Here is a 12,825-nt window from a genome sequence, read left to right as displayed (position 1 = left end):
GGTGTGGACTTCGAAGAGTGCCTAACACCTTCTCTTTGAGGTAATTTGAGCCCTTACCCGATTTTTGGTGACGCAAACTGGTTAAACTAGAGTTATCTGCAAATAGGTGCCCTAACGCACCTTAAATCTGTTAGGTGGCGACTCTCTCTTTTAACACCCTTCCTTAAAAGAGTTGTCACGCGTCGAAACCCGATTTTGCGAGAAAAAGAGGCGCGACAGGCATGGACTTGCCTTATTTATATTGTGACGAATTTACCTGGACATGGATCTTGTCCGTATCATTTATATTTGGGGATAAAATTCCCAGGGCTGGATTGGCCTTATGCGTTACTGAGTAACTGACTGTCAGTCGATGTGTGTGTGTGTGTGTGTGTATACATATATATATATACGGGATGGAATATCCCTGGGCCGGATTGACCATAGACAGTACCGAGTGACCGAATGATTTGTGACCAGTAATACACGAGGTCTTTCCACTGAGACGTCATATTCCTCATATCATGTAGTATTGATCTGTTTCACTTGTACTGAGTTTAACTGTTGAACTTGAAAGCATGCCTACATTTATGTACCATTATTTATACTGGACTGTACCTGCGGAGCTCGTCACTACTTTCATCCCAGAGGTTAGTCTTGTTACTTATTGAGTTGGTTGTACTCATACTACACTCTACACCTTGTGTGCAGATCCAGGTTCTTCCGGATACGGCGGCTGTTAGACCTCAGTGTGTTACCAGTTGGAGACTATCAAGGTAGCCGCATGGCGTCCGCTGACTTTATCTCTCTTTCCTTCAGTTATTGTACTGTTCTTTACTTTCATACATTGGTTTTTATCAGTCAGTCATTGTATTCATATTAGATGCTTATGTACTCAGTGACACCGGATTTTGGGAGTGTTTTTATTTGTAGTTGTGAGATTTCTTCTGCTGAATTTAATTATTATGTTTTCAAATTTAAAAGATATGGTGGTTCATTGGGATTGTCGGCTTGCCTAGTATTGACTTAGCTGCCATCACGACAGGTGATATTTTGGATCATGATAGGTATTAATCCCCGAATTGGTGTTATATAAATTGTTTTGAGGTGACGCACACGATAGTTGAAGAGCGTGTGGACATGCACCATTGAAATTGTGACTTGAACAAATTCTGTGAAATTGTAAAAATTAAAGAATCATATTAGTATCTGAACATTTTCCACGTGTTAGGAATATTGAGCTGAGACTCTTATTAAAGATCATGTTTTAAGCTACGTGCCGATATTTTAGGACCCTTGGGGTCGTGTTTCTGTTAAATTAATTGTTTTAAAAAAATATACATTTCGCACTCAGTCATATTCATCCATTATGAGGATATTTATAGGATCGAGTTGTGCGCCGCAGCATGCCATATTGGCTTTATATATATTATTATTATATGGATCATGCCTTATAGGCTTTATTATTATTATGGGATTGGACTGCACGCCGCAGTAGGCCATATTGGCTTTATATAGCGCTTGGGCTGAAGGAGCCCCTCCGAAGTTTGTACACACCCCCAGTGAGCATAGATGATTATATATTCGGGATAGACTTCCTAGGGCATGGACTTGCCTTACTTATTTATATTGTGATGAATATTTCCTGGACATGGATCTTGTCCGTATTAATTACATTTGGGGAAATAAATTACCCTAGGGCTGGATTGGCTTTATAAGGTACTGAGTGACTGACTGTCAGTCGATGTGTGTGTGTGTGTGTGTGTGTATATATATATACACGTAATAGAATATCCCTGGGCTGGATTAGTCATAAACAGTACCGAGTCACCGAATGATTTGTGACCAGTATTACAGGAGGTCTTTCTAGTGAGATGTCATATTCCTCATATCATGCAGTATTGATTTATTTCACTTGTACTAAGTTTAACTATTAAACTTGAAAGCATGCCTACATTTCTGTACCATTATTTATACTGGACTGTACCTGCGGAGCTCGTCACTACTTTCAGCCAGAGGTTAGTCTTGTTACCTATTGAGTTGGTGGTACTTATACTACACTCTGTACCTCGTATGCAGATCCAGGTACTTTCGGACACGGCGATTGTTAGATCTCAGAGTGTTGTCAGTTGGAAACTATCAAGATAGCTGCCTGGAGTCCACTGACCTTGACTTCCTTTCTTTCGGTTATTGTACTGTTCTATACTTTCAGATAGTGTTTTTACTAGTCAGACTTTGTATTCATATTAGATGTTCATGTACTCAGTGACACCAGATTTTGGGAGTGTTTATATATGTATTTGTGAGATTTTTTCCCCTAAATTTAAATATTATATTTTCAAACTTAAAAGATATGGTGGTTTATTGAGATTGTCGACTTGCCTAGTATTGAGATAGGCGCCATCACAACAGGTGAGATTTTGGGTAATGACAATATGTAAATTATTAATAGTTGAGCGACCGTGCTAAAACCACAGAACTCGGGAGTGCCTTATACCTTCTCCCGGGTTAACAGAATTCCTTACCCGATCTTCTCTGTTCGCGGATGAAAAATAGAGTCAATTTCCTCGATTTGGGATTTAAAATAAACCAGTGACTTGGGACACCATAAATTATTCCAAGTGGCGACTCTGAATTAAATAAATAATCTCATTTCGAACAATATCACTTTAATTGAAAAAACTCCCTATGTCTTCGGGAAAAAGGAGGTGTGACAACTTTTATCCGATTCCGAGACGTGGGCCCGGGGGCCTACTTTTGAGTTGACTTTTTGACTTTTCATTAAGTGCTTAGTATTTTCTTATGGAATTGATCCCTTTAGCTCGTATTGATTGTATGGAATTATTTGTGGCTAGATTCAAAGCATTCAGAGGCTGTTTAGCGAGGCAAAGGTGTGTTGGAGTAGAGATTTGTCCGATTTAAGGTAAGTAACAATTCTAAATTTAGTTTTGAGGGTATGAAATCCCGTATTATGTGTCATGTGATTGGTGTTGAGGTGACACACATGCTAGATGACGGGCGTGCACTGTAGGAATTTCGACTTGGTCAATTCAATGGAACTATATAGTTGAATACTCTGTTGATATCCGTATATTCTCCATGTGTTATAAAAAATTAAAATGCAAGTCATGTTAGAAATTATGGTTAGGATATGTGTTGGTACTGTAGGGACCCACAGGGGTTGTGTTACATGTTGAATTATCTGCTAAATTGTTATTTTGTACTCAGTCGCAATTTTACTTGCATATTATATATCAGTCTCTATTGTTCTTTATTGATGCATTATATCATCGTTGTTTACGCTGATTATTGAGGGCCCGAGAGACTAGAGATATTGATGACTAAGTGAGGCCGAGGGCCTGATTGTGAGGATATAATTGGGATCGGGTTGCATGCCGCAACATATTTTATTGATCTATGCCATGATTGGCTTGTTATAGCGCTTGGGCTGAAGGATCCCCTCCGGAGTCTATACACACCCAAGTGAGCGCGGGTACCCCCTGAGTGCGAATGACAAGTGACGAGTGACGAGTGAGAGTGATGAGCGCGAGTGCCGAGCGACTGTGAGGTTGGAGTAAATGGGAGGACTAAGTGACTGTGGCTCTGAGATTATGCACTTGATTTCATTTCTGTATACTTCAGCTGGCATATTTTACTATCATGAAATTTCCGAGAGATATTATATACTGTTTCAAGTGAACTTGTCATGAATTATCTATTTTGGCCTTAATTGTCGAACTTGAAAGCATACCTATCTTCCTATGTTTTCATTTCTGTAATTGAACTATATCCGTGAAGCTCCTAACTATTTTCAGTCCATTAGTTAGTCTTGTTACTTACTGATCCAGGTGTGCACTTCGTGTGCAGATCCAGGTATTTCTGGATACGGTGGGTGTTGATTCTCTGCGCAACTTGATCATTTGGAGATTTCAAGGTAGCTGTCTAGCGTTCGCAGACCTTGGCTCTCCTTCCCTATCTTTCAGCTATATGTATTTAGTTTTAATTTTTCATAGATAGTATTCTCAGACTTGTGGTGTATAAATACTCATGTACTCAGTGACACCTTGATTTTGGGAACTTCCGTGTTGAGTTTTCATTTTCTATTCAGTTTATGAGAGCTTTAATTATTTAAACTGCTTTAGCTCATTTTTTAATTAAAAGTGTTGGAAATATTTTGAAATATCGGCTTGCCTAATACCACGTTAGGCGCCATCACAATAGGCTAAGTTTTGGGTCGTGACACTTAAATTAAAACCTCACCCAACATCCATACCTGACCCATGGCCCCCCTTTTAAAATTCCCTAACTCCACCTCTCAACTTCTCCTCTTCCATCCTGCTAGTAACTCCCACTCCAAATTTCCTCTAATCATCCTCCATGGCCAAAGTACATCCATACCTGACCCATGGCCCCCCTTTTAAAATTCCGTAAATTCACCTCTCAACTTCTCCTCTTCCATCCCTGCCAGTAACTCCCACTCCATATTTTCTCTAATCATCGGACTACCTTCGGCTTCAACTTTTAGATCTTCATCCTTCAACACCCATATCCCTCTCCCACTCAGTTTTTTCGGCCTTAATTTAATTTTTAAATTAATATTTTTTTGTAAAATCAACTTTTGAATGAAATATGATATTTTTTGGAATTAAAATAATGGTTCATTTTAAGATTTTAGGGCTCAATAAGTTATCTTTCTGCCAAAGTTATATTTGTTGTAACACCATATAGCTTTTTTAAGTTAATTGAAATCATGCGAGTAAATTAGCTTCATAGTTCATCGGCGGTGAATAAGGTGGGGAAAATGAACAGGAAAAGAGATAGGATACCAAATAATAAATTAATAAATTTAACGGTGAGAGCAGTTTTAACTAAATTGATGAAAAAGAGGTATTTTTAAACAAAATCAAATAGGTTAGGGGCACTTTTGGTCCTTTTTCCGATATAAAACTAGGAATAGCCATGATCCTAATGAATATGAATTCTAACTTTATTGAGATTTTGAAGGTTTACATCTTTAGAGAGCAAGAATTATGATGTAGATTTCATAACTCTCCTTGTTTCTTTTGCCCATGATTTCCAACAAACTATATATTTGAGACCAAGAACAAAATTTTCTTTTATCTGAACAATTACACAATAAATATGTAAAATTTCTCATAACTCAACAATGATGTCTTTGTTTTCCTTATGAAAGAGACTGCATAGGCACTATGTTGCCCAGACTAATCTCAACTCTTAGTATGTGTTTTATTTAAAACTTACTATTTGGTCCAAAAACTTGGAGACAAAATATAGATTTATTGCAATGTGTTGTTGAATTATAATTAAGCATTTAGTGTTATTATGTACTTCATTTAGTGACGAAAACAAAATTTTTATCAAAGAAATTCTCCCAAAAAAAACACACGAAGAAATTAAGGGCATTCAATAGCTTATAGTATCGTGCTTATATAACTTTTAACCATACATAATGTAATTTTTTGATAAAAGGAATCCGGAATCCTCTTCCGCCACCCTGGCTCCGCCCTTCATACTTATATTAGGATACTAAATTGATAAATAAATTCTTTCACATCTTTTGCTTTGGAACAGATACAGCTTTAATGTGTATTATGTAATATTTCATTTTTTTAATCTTTATTTTTTGTTTTTAAAGTATTAAAAATAAATAAATCATGGGACACACTCTATATGCCTTGATGGATAGTCGTCATTATTGATAAATGTCCTACTCATTGCATTCGTAGTTTCGTAGTTTAATATTACATTAACACTACCAGATGTAACATCGAGATTTAGACAAATGGATTAACTCCACAATTAAATTAATATATAAAATCCTCTCCACTTAAATAATATGAGGGAGGGTGGAGTACGCATAGGTTTTTGACAATGAGATCATTTTTGTTGGAATACGGAATTTGTTTAAGAGTATAAATTATATGTGCAACGCAGAAAAGATTAAACTCCATTTGAATTACTTAAAAGGCATTTGCAGATAACTTTCTAAACAAACATTAATTGATAGCACTAAAGATATAAAAGGTAACTTTATTTAACAAATTAAATGTATTAATAAAATAAAAATGTTTATATTGTCCATCTATATAATTTAAATATTTTAATGTTTAGGTTGAGATTTTCACATGATTTCCCTCTAGATCCACAGTAGATCTCAAATGATATTTGACAAATTAAGAAGAAATATATGGTGATAAGGTTAGTGATTAATTTGATTATATCTCTCAAGTGTAGCTTTGCGAGACATTTTTCTTTTATAGTATTTTCAAGAATATTAAACTATTTAGTTGAATATTTAAGTAGCGCTAACTACTCCCACTATTAGCCTATATTAAAATAAAAATATTTCTTAGATACACTTCTTGTATTTTTTAAAGGAGTTACCATCACTTTTCTTAGGTGAATTGAAGATTCAAATTTATGGGATCATATTTAGGGGTTTATCAAAGAAAAGATAAAATTGAAAAAAGAGCTACAAAATAATAAAGAAATAAATAAAATTAAATTAAGATGCATCTGATGTGGCGGTCCGTGTAAAACATTGGCCACCACGGGATTAATTCTTCATTTTTAGGAGAGTAATGGACAAAGGCGAACCCCATATTTAAAGGAAATGGGCACATGACTGCTCAACCAGTGGCCCCGTTGGACTTTTGATTTTTAAGTGTTTTAAAGAAAATATATGATCGTTTTTAATATATATATATATATATACACTTATATATTCAAAAAATTATAAAGTTAACGGAGTCCGGTAACCCATATTCCCTAAGTATAGGTCCGCCTCTGATAATGTATATGACCTAAACAAGAATAGGGGTAAAGGAATCCTCCAAAGTTAAAGCGTGTAAATAATTTTTTTGTAAAAATATTTAGTATGAAATTTATGTATTTTTCCTACTTCTCACTTAATCCTAGGTATTGGCTCCACAAAATGCTTTAGGAAAAAAGGAACAAAAGAAAAGGAAGAAGATATTTTTATGCCGTGACAATGACAGCGTGTCCTAATATTTCGACACCTCAACTCCCATAATATGTCATAGTGTACCTAGCTAGCAGTAATCATTTACTAAAAGTTAGAAAGTATTTAACAAAACAATATTATCGTAAAAAAACTTGATGTAGAAATATAGGAACTGCCGACGTTGGATTGCATTGGATTGGAAAGTAAAAAACCAAATTACGAAATTTTAAGTGCAACATTTTTAATTTTAAATATTAAATGAGAACGATAGTTTTCACTTTGAATAATGAGTTTTCCTAGAAAAATATTGGAGCATTATTTGTCAAATTTGTTGAGTAGTTATTTGTCAAAGACCGAAAAAGCACCCAAAACATTCGGTATATAATATATAAAAATTATACAAATTTTATACACTTTTCGACTATCAGATGTAAATAGTTTCTGTCGCGGGCTAAAAGTAATAATATCCCAAAAATTTTGGAGCATTATTTTCCAAATTTAGGTTGTTCACTTCTAATCATTAATCTTTCTCGCATTTTATATTCAACATCCATACATAGTCCGAACTTGACAAAAGAAAAGGATATTTTAGAAAAATATTGGATATTGTTTTTAAATTTGTTGACTACTACTATTTGTCAAAGAATCCAAAGCCATCCAAGCATTAATTAATTTATTAATACTTTGCCAAACAAATTAAATGAAGAATTGCCTAAATTTTAAAAAATTAAGTGAAAAAGTCTACATTTTAAATAGCATCATGTCCTAGATCTTGTTATAGTTAATAAAACTTTAGCCAAGCTTCCACTAATGGAAACATACTCGAGGCATTAATTGATTAACTACAACTAAAAAGGACTTCGCTAAAGGTGACAAACGGATGGGCCGGCCGGTCCGGGTCGAGAAAAATAGTGACCGGCCGGTCATAATCAGGATCAGGTTTCGGGTTTAACAAATCGGGCTTAACGGGCCCGTCCCCATTCGATCAAAAATTGAATCGGAACGGTTCCGGGCCTAAGGGTCGGGCTGGGCTGGGTATATATATATTTATTTTGTATAACTAAAGTAAAAATATAAAACAAAAAAAATAATTTTATAAAAAGAGTGTTTGAATAAAAGATGCAAAGACTTTAAAATTCTTATATTTGAATATTTCATTAAGAATTTAAGATAATATAATACAATGAAGATGGAAAAAAATTGCACTTTCTTTTTTTATTATTTGCAAATTAAAGTTTATATTTAACAACAACTAAATTAACGAAAAAAGAGTAAATTCAATGTTTAATTATTAAATACAAATCTAGAACTTCAAAGGTTTTGCATTGCCTTAGTAAGTTCTTCATAATCAATATGAACTTCTTGGCCGTCTTTTGGAGTGTTAAATTCTTGGAGGGAGTGCACTAAATTCCGCAATAAATTGAACACTTGATGATTTTCGCAACTCCAATGTTACCACGAAGAAACGTCAATTGTTCAAAGTTCAAACTTCAACTTCAAATAATACGATAAATTAAATTCCAAAAAAAATGAGAGCCAAATACTAGATTGCGATTTAGGTGAAGAATGAGAGAATGACAATTGAGATTTGAGTTTGAGAAATGAGAGATGAGTGAAGAAATGAAGAAGAGGGGGTGTATTTATAGTTTTTCAAAGGGCTAAATTAGTAATTACTAAAAGTGTTATTTTTTAAAAAAATGACCAAAAAGGAGGCCATTCTTGCAATAATTTTGTTGGGCAACGGTGGAATTTGAAGCTGACCGTTGCCAACGGTCAAATCTATTAAAAACAAAAATTCAGAAATAGCTGTTGAACTGGTCCGGGCCGGTCCGGTTAACCGGTTCAACGACTATTTTCTTATACCGGTTTCGACCGATCCGATTAATCAAAAATATTTTTTATACGGACCAACCCCTAACCCCTAACCCCTAACCCAGCCCACATGGCCCTTTAACTATCGGTCCGGGCCAGGCCGAAAACAGGTCAACCCCGCCTGTTAAGCCTGTTAAACAGGTTTATTCGCTATTCACATAACCTAAATTGGGGAAAATACACTTGCATTTTAAGTATATCTTGTAATTAAGGTCAACACCTTTTAAGCTATATATGATTCTCATAAGTTAGATTACGATCGGGCACAATATAAAAGATCTTCACATTACCAAATATACAACGCAACAAAGTTGCCTAATTTCAAGAACAAACGGAAATTAAATACCAAATGTATTAGGCTATTAGCCACTGATATCAGTTCAGTGAACCTTCGAGCTTTCGGTGAGCAGCTGCTTACCGTTTCTTCATGTCTTCTAATGACTTTGGTTTAAAGAAATCTTCTTTCCCAATATATATTGTTCCCCAATTCTTCAAATATTTCTTGCTGGAGAAAACCATCTTTAGAAAGAGGAGCTGGAAAAAGACTGCAAATTGTGAATTCCCAAAATAAGAAGAAATGTTTGAGGTGCAATACTCTTTATCAAGACAAAGATAATTCCCCTATTGCCTGCTTTTTCCACGGCCGCACTAATGGTAGTAATCATCTCCCAATTCTTGATTTTGCTGTTCCCTTTGTTTCTATCTTCTCTATATAAAGAATATAAGTGTTACTTCAACCGTTCCAAATTAGATGAGATACTTTCCTTTTTAGTCCGTTTCAAAATAAATGACACATTTCTAAATTTAGAAATAATTAAACTTTAAACTCTTTATTTTATCCATTTTTATCCTTAATAAAAAGTTTTTATAACCACACAAAAGTCATGGTACCACAAAACTTTCACCCCTTAAGCTTTTAATACCATAAGTTTCAAAAGTCTTCTTTTCATTTCTTAAAATCCGTGCCGAGTCAAACTATCTCATCTAAATTAAAACGGAAGTAGTATTAGTTATGTTTCTTGGTAGGGAATTAAAATGGTTAGAAAATAGCTGAATAACAAGTACTTCCATTATCGGAAGCTTAAGTTGTAAGAGTTGATCAATTTTTGACTTTCATGTAAATAACCTTGGATTGGTGATTTGATGGCATGCTTTGGAACTTCACTTTTGTCTGAATTAATCATTTTGTCCTTTAATAATAGGGCACATAAAGTGATTGCTCAAAATAATCCTTTCAAATTAGTGTTGCCTTCGTTACATCTAGAGGATGGGTTTGTAAAAAGAGCAGTCCGGTATACTAAGCTCTTGTTATGTATGTGGTCCGGAGAAGAGTCCGGACCACAATATTCAATTGTATGCAGTTATACCCTGCATTTATGCAAGAGATTGTTTACAGAGCTCGAACCGGTTACCTCCTGATCACGTGGCAGTAACTTTACTAGTTACGCCAAGGCTCCCTTTTTGAGTAGGGGATTGTCCTTGGGAAATATTCCACACCATTAGCATGATTATTGCATCTTCTTCCCTTGTTTTTGTGTCGCATCGCCAACTTAAATATGTGTCTAATCAGAAGTTTCTAGTTACCAATTAGGTGCTCGATTCACTTTATTTTATTTTTCTTCCCAAAATGGAAAAAAGTTATCTGGTTACCTGTATTTCTCAAGCTCTTCAAAAATGTTGTCTCATGTATGTCGGATCTTCCAACGTTCGAAAATATCGGAGGATCCGACATGGGTGCGGCAATATTTTAGAGGGTCCAAGCAGCATAGTAGCCATAGCTGGTTATGGCTCTGCATATTTATGGGGAAATTGAGCAGCATAAGAAGTCCTAAGATCTTCTAGTAAAAGAAGTTTTTAGTCTGTCGCATTGATTTTGCTAATACTTCTTCAAAGTATATATTTTAAAGAATCAATGAACCTCGCTCGCCTCAGTAAGAAGCCCGTCTTATCCCTCTGTTGCCTCTTTCATTTGAAAATGGAATAAGTGAAGTGTTAAGTGGATGAATCTGGAATATATAGAAAAAAGGGGATAATCTTAAACAAAATTAATAATCATGAGGCAGAGTGTTCAGGCAACTACTCCTAGTATTCAGATATTTCTTTGTACATTATTAGAAGTGCACAAGATACCATTTCCGACCAACATATAAGTTATAGAAGAGCAAGTCAAAGAAGGATAAAACGTCTGGGTTGTATAGCGTCTAGTAACATGTTGTCATATGGAGGAAAAAAATTGTGTTGAATCTGCTGCAATTTTGTATGCCAGAAGCTGAAAAGAGAACTTTGAAGTGATTGAGGTTATTAGAGAAAACTGGAAATGCATGTGAAGAAGAAAGAGGAACGAACATAGATAGAGAGAATAGGTTTAGGGACAAATAGGAGCATGGGAGTTTCCAGGGGTAGTCTGCCGCTATATTGCTCATACTCTCAAAAATGCTGCTGCAACCGTGTTCGAACCTCCAAAAACGCACTACTTTCGGAGGATCTGACGCAACCGGCGGTATTTTTAAAGAGTACGAGCAATATAGGTGTGTCGTACATTTGGATGTCTAGAATGCCACTCTCTGAGCTATAGCCATAGGTTTAGGTAAATACCATTGTTTGAATTACCACGATGTCTTGTCATTTATCTTTAAGTTGTGGAGCTATGTATATTTTGCTTGCACTATTAGAAATACCGCCGGATGCGTGTCCAAGTGGTTTACTTTTGGAGGATTCGAGACAGGTGCGGCTGCGTTTTGGAGAGTTCGAGCAACATAGATACAAGGTTTAGGTGAATTAGTTGAGTTGTCATGATGTCATGTCATTTTCTCTGAATGGTATAGATCAGTGACTCTTGTCCTTATCACAAAGGATAACAACAACCATAAACCAGTATAATCCCACAAGTGAGGTCTGGGAGACTAGTGTGTATGCAGACCTTATCACACAGGATCAAATTAATTATTTGTATGAGATTGACGCATGATTAGAGTCACTTGACTTTCTAGCTTCTATTCGTTAATTTCTTTTGCTGCTATTCAAACTTTGATCATCTTATCCATATGGATGTTTGCTTTTGAGCACCAACATGAGATAACAAGACTATTTTCTCTGGCTCCGCCTCACCAGGGAATCGATCGAGAATGGAGCGACGGATCTGGAGTAATCGTCTATAAGTGGAACGACAAGGATAAGAGGCCAAATACAGGAAGAAAAAATTGGAAAAAGAGATGGAGCTGTTGTGCTGAGTATTGATGAAAATGCTCCACCTTGTAGGCAAGGATGGCATGTCTCATATGATGATGGTTTCACATTATACTAATCATATGTGATCACTTGTTCGAGCCGTGAAAATAAACTTTTGTAGAAATACAGGGTAAGACTATGTACAATAGACCATTGTAGTCCGACCCTTCCTCAGACCCTGTACATAGCAGGAGTTTAGTGCACCGAGCAACCCTTTTTTTTTAAATATATGCGATCACTTTTATTTTAGCTACAATAAAAATGCAAAATTTGTTTCAAATTTTCGAGGAATGCCATGACATGCATGCAATAAGAAACACATTTTTGTTGAGTTGAGTTAGAATGTCTATCTGAAACTACAATAGTATCGAAAGCAGACTTAAAAGTGGCCAACCTATAGCTATTTTCCTTATTCCAGTTTTGTGAAAAGCGCTCGCTTCGGCGCTTAAAGCGCGAAGCGAGATCTCGGGCGCTTCTGTGATGTGAAGCGTAGCAGATTGAATAAAGCGAGCGCTTCTGCAAAAAAAGCGAGAAGCGTAAAAGTGACAGAAGCGAGCGCTTCTACATATTAAGGGCCGCCAACGTTAAAAATTTAAAAAGTTTATCAAATTCAAGCCCAGGTATGTGATTTCTTCCTCCCATTCTTCTTCTTCTTCTTCTTCTTCTTCTTCTTTTATTTTCACTGCTTCAGTCCCAAAATAGCAGCGAAATGCTGGCAAATGTTTTTTCTCTTCAGTTCTTTTTCTCATTCTCTTCTTCAT

The 12,825-nt window shown here is 35.6% G+C and overlaps 1 long non-coding RNA gene across 1 annotated transcript; it reads left to right on the top strand.

Moving 5' to 3' along the window:
* Nucleotides 1-8,961: 8,961 nt before the first annotated feature.
* On the top strand, nt 8,962-12,400 carry LOC107782871 (uncharacterized). Its single transcript, XR_001647338.2, has 2 exons — nt 8,962-9,490; nt 11,948-12,400. It is a non-coding gene; the product is annotated as an uncharacterized LOC107782871 (long non-coding RNA).
* The last annotated feature ends 425 nt before the right edge of the window (nt 12,401-12,825 follow it).

This window comes from Nicotiana tabacum, chromosome 14 (assembly GCF_000715075.1).
Source record: "Nicotiana tabacum cultivar K326 chromosome 14, ASM71507v2, whole genome shotgun sequence".
In the NCBI taxonomy this organism is placed as follows: Eukaryota; Viridiplantae; Streptophyta; class Magnoliopsida; order Solanales; family Solanaceae; genus Nicotiana; species Nicotiana tabacum.
The sequence above is the reverse complement of the archived record's forward strand: the minus strand, read 5'-3'. Positions and strand labels throughout refer to the sequence as shown.